Source organism: Talpa europaea (assembly GCF_964194135.1).
Source record: "Talpa europaea genome assembly, chromosome: 14".
Classification (NCBI taxonomy): Eukaryota; Metazoa; Chordata; class Mammalia; order Eulipotyphla; family Talpidae; genus Talpa; species Talpa europaea.
This window is the reverse complement of record NC_140082.1, coordinates 59676147-59692768: the sequence shown is the minus strand read 5'-3', so window position 1 is coordinate 59692768 and position 16622 is coordinate 59676147. Positions and strand designations below refer to the sequence as shown.

Genomic DNA, 16622 nt, shown 5'->3' with positions numbered 1-16622 from the left:
ATAGTCTTCTCTCCAGAGGTCAGTCAGTATCAGCCAGTAACCTTTGTTGGGAATCTATCAGCTTTGAGTTATAACGTATCCTGATCATGATGTATGGAACTTGGAAGAAAAATGTAGGGTGGGTTTGGGGACCCTCTGGGACATTTATGTACTAAAACCACACATTTAGCACCCAGTCTCCATAAATGTGTGCTCTGGTAGACAACAGTTACATTGTGGTTCCCTGGAGTCAATGTTAACTCAGAATTAATGTCCTGTGTTCCCAAGGTTTCTGGTTATTTCCATTTCCACATTGCACATTCGCCTAACCAAGGATTAAAGGTCCTTTTGGGGATGACAGGAAGACAGATCATAGGATAATTTTTGGCAGTTATCAGGGGTTTTAATCAAGTTGACCTGGCTGTCTTCATTCAAAGAACTGTGGTATCATAAACTGACTCACTTCTTGGAATGGATTTAGGGGCCATGATAATTTATGTTTATGATTCAAGTGACACTTTGTTCACTTGACCTATGACTTGTCAAGTAAGAACTCTGTAAAAAAAAAAACCAAACAAACAAACAAATAGTGATGGGCTCCAGGTGGACTGAGGACTGAGCCGGAGTGACAGGGACCAGGCAGGCGGCATAAATGAGGGACTTGCAACCAGCACTACAATCTCTTGCGTCTTAGACATTGGCAGATAATTCAATCCTTTAAAGAACAACACTGCAGATGGGCTCCTACCAAAGAGTCCCCGGCTGGGAGTGGAATGTGGGACCATGTGCAGGTCAGTCTGCTCCAACACTTTCTTGTGGTTCCCTCCTTCGATTGAGGCCACCAATGGAAAGGAGTCCTCCTAATGGTGCAGGCACCATGCACCTGCCCTTTGGTCACATGTGGCTAATGAGAAATGGCACGGGTGCCAGCAGGTACAGGAGATGCAAGGGAAAGACAAACTCGTGTTTGAGGATGGCTTGCCACTGGTAGATTTTTACCTATCCTGCAGATCCTGTATTCTTTGTATCACCGACGCTGATTTGGTGGCAGGGAATGGCTACAGAAAGTGGCTTGTTCGGGCTAGAAATTCTAATACTCTTCAAGGGATTGTAGTAGTTGAAAAAACTCAAATGAGTGAACAGTACTTCCCAGCCATACAGAAGTTTACTGTGTTGGACCTAGGGATGGTCTTGCTTCCAGTGGCCAGCCAGAGGGAGGCATCCTGCCTCATTATGAAGTTAGTTCAAGAGCAAACCAAAGATCCCAGTAAAAACCCTTTTCTCATGAAGAAACAGACTCAGATTTCTGAGCCCTACCTTCTTAGAACCGTGCAACAGATCCCAGGGATTGGAAAAACTAAAGCTCCCCTACTGCTTCAGAAGTTTCCAAGCCTCCAGCAACTCGGTAAAGCTTCCATCCAACAACAGTGGTCAGACCAGCAGCAGCACAGCAAATTCACTCCTTCATCACTCAGTCCAGGTGACACTTGCCGCCTTCGTTCTGCAGTGTTCTTTTAGACCACAAGGGACAGGATCCTGTTTTCTTTTCATATTTCAAAGCCAAAACAAAAGAATTCCTCTCCAGCAACTAGTGGAAGAGTCCAGATTGGAGCCTGCCTGTTGTCCTGCCCTACTCTCTGGGTCCAGATATTTCAGCTAGTGCGTCCCTGGGGGCACTGCCCTCCTCCTGCTGGCCTGAAGAGGGCCGGTGGGGCTCTTCCCAAGAGTCCATTTAATTAGAGATGCTCAGACGCAGCAAGAATCCAGCTTGGGAAGATTTTTATGTGACCTTGATCTGCATGTATCATGAAAAAGGCTTATCAAGTTTCAGGTGATAGATAAGACTATCTGAAAGAAACAAATAATGAAGAACTGTGGACCATAAGCCCCTGTTCCTGGTGGCAGAGCTGCTGTTCTCCAGGTCTGTGCTTTGAAAACTACTGCCAGTGTAAATAAACAGTGGGACTGCCTTTTTTCTTCCTCCCTTCCTCCCACCCACCCTGGTGGCTGCACAGTTTGTTTATAACATGAGGCACATCTTCCGAACACAGAAAGCTGGAGTCTGGAGTTCCTATTTAAAGATAAAAAGCCTCGGGTGTCCCTGGTGGCACAAGGGAGTTAAGCACCACACTATGAAGCGAACTGCAGCCCCTGCAGCATGAATTCCATCCCCCGCCGGCCAGGGAGAAACCCACATGGTGAGGCAGACCTCTCCTGTCTCACCTGCTGCCCTCCTCAGCAGTGTGTTTCAGTCAGTCTGCCTGTTCTGCTCCCCATGCTGTCTCTGGTGAATCCTCTCACTGCCCCCGGCATCTCTGGCCTGTATCCCAGCCCTTGTATGTGTAAACAATCTTTATTAAAAAAAATAAAAAAATAAAGATAAAAAGCGAGTGTGTGTGAGGGAGGAAAAGAATGTTTGTTAATGTATACCCCAGCAAGGGGAAGATCTACATGGGGCAGCTGAATGCAGAGAGGAGAGCCAGGGACCAGGGATGCAGCCGCTTGTTCAGAAAAGTAAATACAATTAACGATGCATTCAAAAAAAGATCAAGTAAGAATTCTGTAGGCTTCGTATCAATCTCACTTCTGGAAACACCTGGAAAATGCCAATGTGCCTGAGTCAGGTGGATCTGATTGCTCCTTTTACCCAGCCATCTATTATGTTCATGAATGAAGAAATGTGTTACAGCATTACTTGTAAGTGCTGAGTAAGCAGTATGCCTAGCAAACCATTAGTTTTTTATAAATCAATCTAATCATTATCAAAAGTCTAAAAGCATTCCATGACTTTTGAACTGTTTGCTGAATTTTCATGTTCGAATGTGACTTTGACATTCCATGTAGAATGGAAAAGTCCCATTCTAACCCTTTCCCTCCATAGGACATAGTCCAACCAACTCAACTGTCCGTCGTCACCTATGCTGCTTTTACACACTTGTGGATGATGCAACTTTTCTAGAATGTACTATAGGAGAAAGGGTTATAACATTAAATGTGCTTGACTATTTATACATACATATGACTACACGCACACATGCTGTTAGTCACCTGCATGGACCAGGAGTCCTTCTGGAAATGAAAACTTTACAGGAGTCTAGCACAGCATGTCAGCATAGCAATCTCTGGTAATCAGGCTGTGAATGTGGGAATAGAGACAGTGACCACATGAGCTGGGGGTCTCAGGGCTTTGGGCCCTGGTGAATGTGTGCCCCGTAACCAGCAGGGGGCACTGTGGGATGGCCCCTGGGCAATTCACTCAGAGGAGCCAGGGCCTGGGGGCTGAGTGCTTGGCTACCTGATGGAGATTGAACTGTTGTGTCCTCCCTGGTCCGGCACAGCCCTCTGAGCAGGGCCCTGTGTGTGGTGTCAACAGGTGCTTCCTCCCAGGGCTCTCCCAAGGGGTGAAGCAAACCCTCGTCTTTCTCAGTGTGGGATGTAAGCTGAGCTGCAGCACTAAGGCTCAGGGAGGGCTGAGAAGTCCCTGGATGGAACCCCATTTGCATGCACAACCCCTCCTGTGGCAGAGGGTGGGGCAGAAAAGGAGGCCTGGGGCAGCCCAACCCCATGTGGGGCTCAGGGGCTGTGAGCACCATGGCCTGGACGCCTCTCCTCCTCGTGATCCTCTCTCACTGTACAGGTGGGGACAGGCCTCAAGGACCAGGTGTCACTGCAGGCTTTTTTCAGTCTGTCTCACACAGTATTTCATAAAATTGTATCTGGTCCTTGTCCCTTCACCCATGAGTGTCTGTACTTGCAGGTTCCCTCTCCCAGCCAGTGCTGACTCGGCAGCCCTCCCTCTCTGCATCTCCTGGAGCAACAGCCAGACTCACCTGCACCCTGAGCAATGGCATCAGTGTCCAGAGCAAAAAGATATTCTGGTTCCAGCAGAAGCCAGGGAGCCCTCCCTGCTATCTCCTGAACTACCACACAGACTCAGATAAGGGCCAGGGCCCCGGGGTCCCCAGCCGCTTCTCTGGAGCCAAGGACACCTCGACCAACGCGGGGCTCCTGCTCGTCTCGGGGCCGCAGCCTGAGGACGAGGCCGACTACTGCTGCGTGGTCTCCCATGGTGGTGATTCTCACAGTGACACACACAGAAGGGGACATGGGACAGGAACCTCAGCCTGCTCACAGTCTTGTTATGTGGCCATTTTTAAATAATTGTGCATACGCACACTATACGTTGAAATACCTCTGAGTTCATAATGGATCTGCTACAATTAAACATTCAGTGTTTCTAAAACCTCAGGAAAAATAACTAACATTAAGAATAAACTAACGAATGACTCTGGAAGGCTGCCAAGTTATTAATGTGATTAATCGTGAAGCTGCCCTTTTTCTCTTACCCAGGTAAGGAAGAGGAGACTTCCCCACTCTCATTCTCAGTGTCCAGAGACCCACCCCCCGCAGGTGCACAGTCCTCACAGCGGGGACTCTGCTCCCCAGAGACACTTCCCTCCCAGGAAGTGGGGGAAGGAAGGGCCCACGAGATTGTGTCCTAAGAAACAGGCACGAAGAGGTGAGATGCCGTGTGAGGATCAGGCCCAGCGGGAATTTCAGACAGAGCTGCCCTGCGCCCTCACGGGCACCTCAGCCTTCAGTTGTGGAGTCGGGACGGGGGTCAGGCATAGGGAGTTGATGACTCAGGACGGGAGGACAGCAAACCTCGTTGTGGGACATGAAAGGGTAACAGCGATTCTCCACAATGTGAACCAGCTGAGTCTACACCAAGGAAAGGGGTGAAATAGAGACGCTCTTAGAGCTGACACCACACCGGACCCCTGGGGACTCCCGTGAGTGGTGTGCCCCTCTCCTGTCCAACAGCGCAGCGTGTGGGGTGGGCTGTGAGCATCAAGAGCAGGAGCTCCCCAATAATGGTCTGTGAGCCTCCTCTGGTGAAGCCTTTCATGAGTCCAGAATCCAGGTGACATTCTCCTGCCCAGGGAGCAGAAGAAACATTGGGGGTCCCCATGGCAATGTTACCTAAGCCTCAAAGGCATACTCCCTGCTGAGTGACCCAAGACAGATGTTACTGACCCCTAGATTCAAACTCATCCTCTGGCTCCTGGTGTCCACACCACCTCTGTTATGAAGGCCATGTCCTTGTTGCAGACCCAACGGCTCAGTTTGGGCCCTGCTGGCACGGTAGCTGTGAGCTCCGTCAGGTCCACCCCCTTCCCTTGCTCTGTCTTCACAAGGGAAGTGACAACGTTTCTTTTCTTACTGTTCTCCCAGTGCAGACGCATGCAGTTGCTCCCAGATACAAAATCCCATTTATGGTTGGCAAAGAAAACAGACGTCCCACCTCTGGGACCTGGGAGACCCAGGGGTCCTCTCCCAACACCTGCATGTCCCCACTCCGGGTCCAGGCCTTCTTCTCCCCCCATAGCCCTGACCGTGTAAGGACGCTGGGCTTCTCTCTTGCCCTGCAGACTGCTCTCCTGAGCTGCTCCTGCTCTCTGGTCACCAGGAGACCCCTCCCCACTGGGACAGGTCTCTCAGACCTGACACTCACTATATCACTTCACCCCTTATTCCTAATTCCTTTCCCTCATTAGGGATGATATTGGATATATATCACTTCTCTAAACTTAGAGCTCACCGGATAGAATGATTACCACTGTTACCAACACGTGCTCTGGGGATCGTAAGCCTGGACCTTGGCTCCAGTTCGTGATGTTTTGGTTATGAACCAGGGACAATGTAGCAGCAAACCCAGTGGCCAGGTCATCTTAAACTATTTGGTGACATAAATGTCACATTTTGCTACCTATTGGTCCTCAGTGACCTGAAAAAACAATGTCTCAGATGCGCACACCTTGGAAGCGACCTACTCTTTTTTTTTTTTTTTTTTTTAAGATTTATTGATTTATACAAGCACTGGGTACAGTCAGAAGTGCGGGAGGGTGAGAGAATTCACCAGAGCCAGAGCGGGGAGCAGAGCAGGCTGACTGACGAAGTACACTGCTGAGGGGAGCAGTGGGCGGCAGGAGAGGTCTGCGCGCTCATGTGGGACCCTCACCCGGGGGCCTGGGATCGAACCCCAGTGCTGCAGAGGCTGCGGGCAGCTTTGCAGCCCAGCGCTCAACCTCTGTGCAACTGGGGAGTCCCCTGAAGCGACCTACTCTTTCTACTGCCTCAACTAGTGACAGTCAATGACGTGAGAACATCAGCACCCACCAGGAGAGCTGGGAGTGTGAAAAGCATTAGAAGATGTGCTGTATTCTGAGCCTAATAGGGGGTGCTGTGGACTGGTGCTGAGAGCTCAGGGGACCTGGATAGGTAGGCTCAGAAAATGCATCACTGACTCTTGCATACTTGGGACAGCAGTGCCCGCCCTGCCCTGAGCCACATGGGCACTCAGCACTGACTACTCCCTGCCTCCTACTTCATCTCCTCCCATCTTGGAGTCGTTGCCCAAGCTTATTTTGCAGAAAAGGATGATGGACCATCACACCGCAGGGATAAATGTTCACGAACTGTGATGGGTGAGGCTGTCTGGACACAGCACAGCAGATACTTGGAGATGCAAGAGTCTCAATTCCAACAACAAGACCTCCACAAGCAGAGCTCTGGGGCTTCCCTGCCAGGACACAGGCCCCTCCCATCATAACCAAAGGCATTCATTCACTACAGGATTCGCTGTGGTGGGGTGTGAAAGGATGTGATGGGGGTGACATGTCCACTGCCTTTCATCCTGGCACCCTGCACAAGCAGTGGGCCATCTGTTCTTTCTGTCACCTTCTCCCCTTAATTCTAGGGTCCTGGGCCAGGCTGTGCTAGACCTGTTGTCTTGCACAAAGTCTGTGTGTGTGTGAGAGAGAGAGAGAGATGAGTGAGCACCATCTTCTCTAGTACTCTTCTAAGCCAGAGGCATCATGACAGAGTTTTCCTAAATATGCAAGGAGCTATTCCAAAGACATAAAAAAGAGGCCATCTTTTATGTCTTTAGTAAATGAGTGCAAACTAATTTACTGATTGTAGAAAAACCAGGACATCCAGTCTCACAAGAACTGTGTCATATTTGAACATTAAAGGACCATATCATTCATCATTATAAGTGTAAAAATGCCTCACTTTATTGTAGAGACCATGTTATAGCAAGAGGGATCTATCTTGGCCTCCAAGGAGGATTTGGGTAGAGGCTCAGGCATTTGAGAAGTCTCAAATGGAGAACATGGATTTTGAGGGAGAGCAATCAGTAGTGTAAGTGAGGCATATGTCAGACATAGGTCCGTTCAGGAAAGAACTTCAGTGCTCTCAGCAGTGGCGTTTTGACACGCTGTAGGAGAAAAGGATGCATTTTTTGGATGCCATGCTGTGTAACTCCTGGATTCTGGAGCCTGAGCAGGGGGACAGGCATCAGCCTGGACCTTCAGATGGAAAAAGCACAGCCCAAAGAAAGCACATCCCTGGGTCAGGCAGACTCACCCAGAGCCACCAGGGGGAGCAGTTCTCTGTTCCTTCCTGCCTTGGGATGGCCTCCTGGGCCCTGGTTCTGTCATTTGCAACTTTCCAATCCTCAAGTCACCCCTACCTCCTGATTGCCACCCAGACTCCCCCACCAGGAAAGAATTGGTTTGGACCCTGGGGCCCTGAGGATAACTGAGACAAAATGCAAAGGTGACACAGGGCTCCCACCAGAGTTCGGGGGCCTTTCTGGCAACTTTGATGATGCAGTTTACTCATGATGAACATCGAATAAATGTATTAGTATTACAACTGTCATTTTCTTTGTATGTTACTTGCCTGCTCTTTCTCATTTATTTCAGGGAGCATAACCAATGGAAAATCAACATAAAAATTGTTGTTGCAACTGTAAAAGAGAAGAAAAACAAATAGCAAAGAGAAATCACTAGATACATGATTGATGATGAATGGATGGATGGATGGATGGATGGATCTATCGCTCGATCATAGGTTGTTTGATAAACAGGGAGTAGAGAAATAGATAGATGAATTTGATGACGTTTCCAAACTTCAAGTTTAGGAAAGAATCTTCTAAATTTCCAGAGATCACTGAGAGAATTCTGTTCACTTGTAAAGAAATAAAGTCACACATTCTTGGAAATATTAGATGCAGAATTGAAAGGGACAGGTTCTCAGATTTCTGAAGAGGGAAAGATTTAGGTTGATTATATTAAAGCAAGTTATTATTTAAGACTGAAAAAAAGAGGAAAAGAGTAAAAATTAAGAAATTAACTGTAAATTTAAGATTATCTAAAGATTGGTACATCTCGGTAATGAAATGGAAATGGTGAAGCAATTTAAAATACAATAAATTTAGAAATAGAGCAATATTTAAATAATGTACAATGTTTTGCTTTCAAAACTGAATTTTTACTAAAAAATAATGATTCAACTAACATTATGGGCTAAAAGTAAAGGCAAAGACTTTGCTAAAAAAAAAAAAAAAAAGAAACCAAGCAAGATTTAGATGGGTTTGGAGATGGAAAAGAGTTAGAAGACTATGGGACACCTTTTCCTGCTTCTTTTAAGAATACCATTTTAATGTTTCTTTCAAGGCATGGGTAGTGAATATATATATATATATATATATATATGACTCATAATTATAGATCAATTTTCCATTAGAAAACAGGAAACATAATTTTTAGTACCATTGGACACACCTAAGAGTATACAGAACGTATTCTGGAAAAACAAAATATGAAAGTAAGATGCCAAACAAACACATATATATTGTATATGATAAACTTTTAAGAGAAAAAAGATACATTTGAGGAGAGCGTACACATGAGTTGAATACATAGCACACAGCAAAAACTAAAGGATGTTGAAAGTCAAGATTAAGAAAATCGGGCCTCCCCGGTGGCGCAGTGGTTGAGCGCTGGGTTGCGAAGCTGCCCTTGGCCTCTGCGGCGCCGGTTCAATCCCCGGTTGCTCCCCGGCCACCGGAGGAGGGTCCCACATGGCGCGCAGACCTCTCCTGCCGCGCGCTGCTCCCCTCAGCAGTGTACTTCGGTCCTTCTGCCTGCTCTGCTCCCCGCTCTGGCTCTGGTGAATTCTCTCACCTTCCCGCGCTTCTGACTGTACCCAGTGCATGTATAAACAAACAGACAAAAAAATAAATAAATAAAAACATGCCTCTATTAAAAATAAATTTAAATAAAAAAAAGATTAAGAAAATCTTTCATATGATTTAGAGGAATGAGAACATGAAAAATCATGTATCACAATGCTTAGGTCAGATACCTTCTAATTAAAATTAAAAATTTTAAAGTAGACCTGGGCTTTTCAAGTGATTATAGGGACAATCTACAATAAAGCTGCGGGTAGTGATAGAAAAATAATGATATACAGATAGATGCATGTAAAAATGTTTGAAACTCAAAGAACTATAATATGATATGCTGTTAGATATCCATTAACAAACTTCTTTATATACTCAAGAGAGCAATATCAAATCAGTACAGAAAAAAATCTGAAAAAAATATATTAATTTTTATGCTCCTATTAACTTCTTTTGCCCTGGAAAGATAAAACACATTTTTGTCTGCTTTGGGATATTTGCAAAAACTCTCTCCAAAAAATATCTGCTTCCAGGTTTATCAATGAACTTCATGAGATCTTTGTCTTCTTCTATTTAGAAATTTTAATGTCAATTTTTACAAGATCACTGTATTTCTTTCCTTGAGTTCCATTTTCTCTTACCTCATGATTTGTCTTAAGAGAAAGCTGGGGCCTCTCCTGGTGGCGCAGCAGTTGAGCGCCAGGCTGCAAAGCTGCCCGCAGCCTCTGAAGGGCCGGTTCGATTCCCAGCCCCCGTCGAGGGTCCCACATGTCACACAGACCTCTCCTGCCGTGCCCGCTGCTCCCCTCAGCAGCGTACTTTGGTCTTTCTGCCTGTTCTGCTCCCCGTTCTGGCTCTGGTGAATTCTCTCACCCTCCTGTGCTTCTGACTGTACCCAGTGCTTGTATAAATAAATTAATAAATCTTAAAAAAAAAAAAAAGAGAAAGCTCAGTCCACCACATAAGAGATATCAGACCCTATTCATCATCTGTGCCACTAAAACTTCTTTAATTATAGCAGTACCTAGTAAATGTCCCTTTATGTTTCCATTATAATATCATGTTGCACATTTGTTGGCTGTGTGACCAGACCATTTTATGTATGCATGAGTGCTCATTTGTCTGCCATTCAAACACCATGTATTTAAATTATGAAGTTTTATTTTTTCATTTGTTTTCTAAGATGTGTGGTCTCACTATTTGTAATTACTGAATGTGGTGTCGAGGCCAAGTGCAGAGATCTGTGTGCTGTATTGCTGAAAGTGATGCTAGCTGCAGATTTATTTCAGGAAAAACATACTCCATTATTTCTACCTTTATTTCAATGAGGGACAATTTAGTTGTGAAACATCCAACAATCATCAGAGGAGGCATCTTACAGAGAATGTTTTTTTAGGCTTCCAGCAACAATCACTAAGCAACCATCCTTTCGTATGTTCATTTCTATTTTGTCTACATCTACTTTCCACAGACTAAGGAGTTATCCAGCTGCATCATCGCCTTAGTTGTCACTCATGTCTAGAAGAAGGGGATCTGGCTAGACTTAAAAGAAGCTCCAAAATTTTGGGGAGAAAAAGAATGCAATGTGACTCTACTGGAAGCTTGTGATAATATAAGGGATTTTTCCCAGGACCTGCACAGTCACTGAACATAAGGAAACGTAGACGCCCACGCCCTTTGTAACATTCAACCTTGAGCCGTGAGCCTGTGTTCATCTTTGGGGCTCAGATGGGTCTCCTGGGGTCTGCATAAACTTGGGTTTTGTTTTCTGAACCGAGGCTGGCCTCTCTCTGCTCTTGGATTGGTGAGCTCAGTTGATTTCTGTTTTTTAGGGTAATTATTGATAAATGAGAATAGAGGATTTTCTACTGCCTCTTTGACTTTAGTTTTCTAGTCCTATTTCCCTGCTCAGCATTTTTTTTTATGAATTTTCTTCTCTTTGAATTATACAGGGGATCTCTTTTAAACATTTCTTTCAGGGAAGATCAAGTGTTAGCGAACCACTTCTTCAGCTTTTGTTTGTCTGGGAAGAACATTATTACTCTCTCGTCTCTGTTAGGAGAATCCTGCAGGTGATGATATTTGTGACTGGTATATTTTATCTCTATTCTGAACATGTTATTTCATCCTCTCCTTGCCCTCTGGAAGAGAACTTGGTCATCATATTGCCTCAGTTGGGATCATCTGACGCCCTTGTGATCTTGTAAAGGGCTGGTGAAAGCAACCGGGAGTTCAGTTTCAAAAACCCACATCACGGTTTGTTTCCTCTTTTTCTTTTTCTTTTTTTTAAAGATGTATTTATTTCTACATACAATAACTGGGGCACAGGCCAGAGTTTTGGGGGGTGAGAGAAATCACCAGAGACAGAGTTGAGAACAGAACAGGCAGATCGAGCGAAACATACCGCTGAGGGGAGCAGCGGGCAAGTCAGGAGAGGTCTGCTGTGCCATGTGAGTCACCTCCCTGGCTGGGGATCGATCTTGTGCTGTAGTGGCTGTGGTGAGCTTTATAGGTTGCATCTTAACCCCTTGCATCACCAGGGAGTCCCCTCCTCTTTTGCTATTTCAGGAGATTTTTCTTCAATTAAATTTCAGTGGCATTTTTTAGATCCATCTGAAAAGTCACTTTCTACATTTGGAAGAAATGAATATCAATGTATTGAATAATGAACAATGGCGTAGGATATCCACACCGATAACATTCTGTGCAAGTGGCTCCTCTTCACGTCCTAGAAAACTTTCCTATTGTCCACAAGACCCCCAAAACTTGCTCGGACATACAAATCCCCAGGTCCTGGGTCAATGATTTGATTCAGAAATAATGAAGTTTATATCTTGCCAAAATCTACCTTGATATCTTGTTGTGGGTGAGTTTTTCTGTACTTACTCATTAGACTTCTCCAATAACAGCAGAGCTTAGACTAAGATGAAGCTGGAAGGGATGATGCTAAGCTAGGTAAGTCAGAAGGAAAAAGATAAATATTGGATGATTCCACTTATATATGGAAAATAGAGAAACTGAATAAAGGGTCAGAAAAAAGACACAGTTTGTAAGCTGACCATATAACTTGAGACAAACAGCAGGGAAGGAGCAAGAGGAGTCAAAACAGAGGAGGGAAGAGCACAAGGGACTGTGGTGATGGAGCATGGGTGCTGTGGTGGTGGAAACTACACTTGAAGGGAGAAATTAAATACAGTCCAAATTTAATAGTGATGTAAGAAAATAAAACTATTAAAAAAAAAGACTTGTGGCCACTAATTTCCAAAATGGATCCTGTGATTTCATTGTTTATCAAAATTGTTGATCAAAATTCCTCTCATGGAAAATGAATAGACATATTCTTTTCAAAAGTTACATATCCTAATGAAATAGGCTGTCTTGTAATACAGAGGGTGGATGACAACCTTTTTTTGTAATGGGTCACATAGAGTTTTAAGGGAAGCATGCCTGTAGACAACTTGGCAACTGCTTCCTCATGCTGTTGCATGCCAAAGCAGCCAGGATTGAACATGGCCATGTGCACTCTGAAGGTTGAAAATCTTATAATCTTCATATGTCACAAAAAGATTCTTCTTGTGATTTCTTATTCCACCTTGTGGAAATGTAAATGACCATCCACACACAAATAGGAACCATATGGGATCTGGCTGACAAGCTCGTTTCCTGACCTCTGCTATAGGATATAAACTAGAAAACATATTTCAGAAAATACTCATCATCAAGTGTTCAATCTTTCTCCTTGCCTCTGGCGATAAGCACAAAAACACTGATGGAAATAAATGGGAACCAGTCACTCTGATCTCTCAATCCCAGGCTGAAAATTCACAAATTTCCTTGGCTCATATTTAAAAATCAGGGACTCTTTCAAGTCCCTGACAACTTGAAAATGCTTTGCCTCCATTCTTTAACCTTCCTGTCAAGGCAATGGCTCCCGCATGGTTTCTTGGCCACTTTTGGAGAATCTGCTGGTATTCACTTATTCCATATCCCACAGAGGGGATCAGTAACTAAGTCCCAGAGTAGAAAGTAAGTTTGACAGTCCTCTGCTTGGGAGTACTGAGCAGTACTGGAAGGTACTGCTCTTATTTAATGGAAGGTCTGCTCTTATTTAAGAGCATGGAATGTCTGCTCTTATTTAAGTCTGCTGTAATGGAAGGTCTGCTCTTATTTAAGTCAGCTATGAAGGAGAAAGTAAAATTAAGTTTAAGTTTATTTTTTTAAAATAAAACAAGACCAAATTCTAAAAGTGAAAAATCCTAACAAACCCTATGTTCACTGCAGCACTATTTACAATAGGTAAAACCTGGAAACAAACCAAATGCCCCAAAACTGGTGTCTGCATCAAGATGTGGTCTACCTACACAATGGAATACTATTGAGCAATGAAAAAGATAAAATCATGCCATTCGCAGAAATGTGGATGGAGCTAGGAGAAATTATTCTCAATGAAATAAGCCAGAAGGTCAAAGAAAAATATTGGATGATTTTGCTTATAGCAGGAATATAGGGGAACCAAATAAAACTTCAGTGTAAAAAATAATAACAATAAAAAACACAAAAGGCAAAAACAGACAATTATAAATCAGAGATATTCTGTATGAAAGAGGTTGGAGAAGGATCAGAGGGAAGGAGCGAGGATCACAGGAGACTGAGCTGATGGTGCATGGGTACGTTGGTGAAGAAAATTCTATGGGGACTACACCTGAGGTGGGGGGGGAAAGCAAATATTTTTTAAAAATGAACAATGATGTAAAAAATTCAAAATTTTAAAAATCCTAATGACTGAATTATCCTCCTCTACTCAAATCCTGATGATTCCATTATTTTCCCTTTTATTATGCTATCTCTTTCATCTGGCATAATTCTTCTTTTTACTGCAATGATGATCTTGCTATTTTATTTACCATTGCTCAGCATAATCTCTTGTCTTGCTGTGATGGCTTAGGCAGTTCATATAAACTGTCAGGTCTCTCTATTTCTCTTCCTGCTTCTAACCAATACAGTTGTGTCCCGTTGTTTGGTTAAATCAATACTGACAAAATCATGACCACACAAGTATCCTTTACTTTAAGTCAAATAATCCAAAGCTTTTCCATTTTCCCTTTAATCAGTTTCTCTTATTATGTTTATTTCTCTGTGGACCTATTGTTACTCTTCACACTGTCCAATAGACACACATGGCTTCTCAATGCAGTTTTATAAAGGAAAAATCCTGCCCATTAATATGTTCACTATATTCAATCCCCCTTCACAGTTTCTTGTTTTCTTTCTTAAATCAGAATCACTATGTATCCAAAGATGCCCCTATATCTGATTTTTCTTGTCATCTCATTATCCAAATACTCCTTAACATTGTCCTTTGTCAAATGTTCTGTATTCAGGATCCCATATTTGCCTTTTCCAATATCTAGATACTGAGATTTGCAGGCTTCCTCATCTGACGAAAGAGATCATTAGAGCAGAACTTTTGGAAATTTGCTGAAAATTTTCTTTATTCTCAAAATTGATATATTATTTGACCTATGTGTATGTAAATCAAGAATAAGTACATGATCTTTCATCTTTTGGGGGATATTTACTCATTTCTTCTAGCACCCTCTCCTATTCAAAATCTTTTTTTAATTGCCTTAATTTTTTTTCTCATTGTAAAATGTTGTGATTCTGAAACTCTACATGGATATGAGCTGCCCTTGCACACAGGTGTTCTAATTCACAATTCAAAATAATGGAAATCACCGAGCTAACTCATGAAAGTGTTTCTCTTTGGATGAAAAATCATTGTTGACCGTAGGTCATTTTATTTTATTCTATGGTGGAAATTTCCTAGAATTTACACAGGTCTCTTGACCCAAGCTAATGAAAAGCTCACCCGTGAACTTCCATCCCCGATCTTGGGCAGGTGAAAAGGAGCTGGGAAAATTATTTGCGAAGTTAATCATTCCATTGCGGTCGTAACAAACTACTTTTAAGGGTGAATCGATGGCCCTCCTGCCAGTCAGGCAGTCATGGGCAGAGCAGCTTCACCTGAGTGAATGTCAAGGTCATCTCATTGATGGTAGTGAGTGGGTTTGGGTTTCTGCCCTGAACCTAGGCTCCTGCTCACTTGTAAATCCAAAGAAGCACATTTTGCCTTTTGAATTTGTTTTTAAATTATCAATGTAGTCTTTTTACCCCACAGCTTTATATGCTTTGATTTAGAAAAATAAAAAGGGAAATTAAGACAAGCATTCACATTCCAGACCCTTCCAGCTTTCTAATACAAGAGTTCTGAAAGCTGTTCATACCTATGGAATGAAAAAGACCAAATGATGAATGGAGCCATGACTTTTCATAAAACAACATTTGAAATAGCCGAGAGAGCCTCCCTCTGCCTGGTTCATCGCCTTTAACAAAAAACAAACCACAAAAAAGACTAGGACAAAATAGGGCTTCCCTGGTGGGGAAGGGGTTAAGAGGCAGCTCTGAAGTTATCCACTACATGCATTGGATCCACCAGGAGGGAGCGGACACACAGGATGGAGCACACCACCCCTGACTGGCGGGCTGCTTCCCTCAGCAGTGTGTTCTAGTCCCCACTCTCTCTCTGATGAATCCTTTCACACCCCACACTGCTGGCTTGTACCCCAGTTCTTGTAAGCATAAAAAAAATAAACCATTCCAAAAAAAAAAAAAAAAAGGAATGGACAGAATAGAATGAAAATTCTTGTGTTCCAGATCAACTTGCCCACATTGGTAGTCATCCCCTTTGCCCCTGTGTCCTGACAGATGGCATGCTGTCTTTTTCTGTCTCCTGCTAGAACTCAGATCATGATGATGGTGGCAGAGATTCCACTATGGTGGCAAATAATGAGGAGCAGGTTGTGGGGAGCAGGGAGCAGGAAGGGGAGGCCAACATGTGTGTCTGAAACCTTGAAGAAAACTGCTGGAGGGAGTGAAAGGGCAAGTGGAGGCCAAGAAGAACCCTGGACTCTTGCTCTCCCCACGCCACATCAACACGTCAACTCCTACCGCCCTTCTGTAGGGACCAGGGAGTTGGGAATTCGGAGCTTTCCTTGTCAATGGAAAGAATCCTTCTCCTTTGGAAAGAGCTACCTAGGCCTGGAGAGGGACAAATCATCGGTGACAATCTCCAGGAGGATCCCAGGGAATGGGTCCATCCATCACCACAGATCCAGCCCAGGAAGACACTCAGTGTGTGTGTGTGTGTGTATGTGTGTGTGTGTGTGTGTGTGTGTGTGTGTGATCCACTTGAAACATGAGGTCATGATGTGTTGGAGACCCCTAAGGCACAAAGTGCTGAGACAAGGAAACTAACAAGGTCATGGCTGTGGCTAAAAGACTCGTAACCCCAGGTGGGAAGACTGGCCCGAGGACCATCAGGATGCTCTTTCTTGTGTCAGCAGAACTGCCTGGGAGACAATCTAGATTAGAAGAAAGAACCGAATAACCTGGTCACGCAGAACCTTGGTGGTGCATGTGTGCCAGAATAATGCTGGATACTAAGAAATAAAAGAATAATCCATTGTCTTGTAGGAAGTAGGGGGCAGTCTATCCCAATAAATATGAGTTGCTCCAGGCACTCGGACGCTGGAGCATGGAATGGGAGGCC

At 44.0% G+C, this 16622-nt stretch overlaps 1 pseudogene and 1 gene segment (V, D, J or C); both read left to right on the top strand.

The window, feature by feature from the left end:
• The first annotated feature begins 307 nt into the window (after positions 1–307).
• Positions 308–1463, top strand: LOC311183759 (Fanconi anemia core complex-associated protein 24-like; annotated as a pseudogene). The gene has a single exon. The product of its transcript is annotated as a Fanconi anemia core complex-associated protein 24-like (transcript).
• A 2107-nt stretch (positions 1464–3570) lies between these two features.
• Positions 3571–5382, top strand: LOC311184195 (putative non-functional immunoglobulin lambda variable 5-48). The segment is given in 3 exons: positions 3571–3616; positions 3737–4048; positions 5369–5382.
• The last annotated feature ends 11240 nt before the right edge of the window (positions 5383–16622 follow it).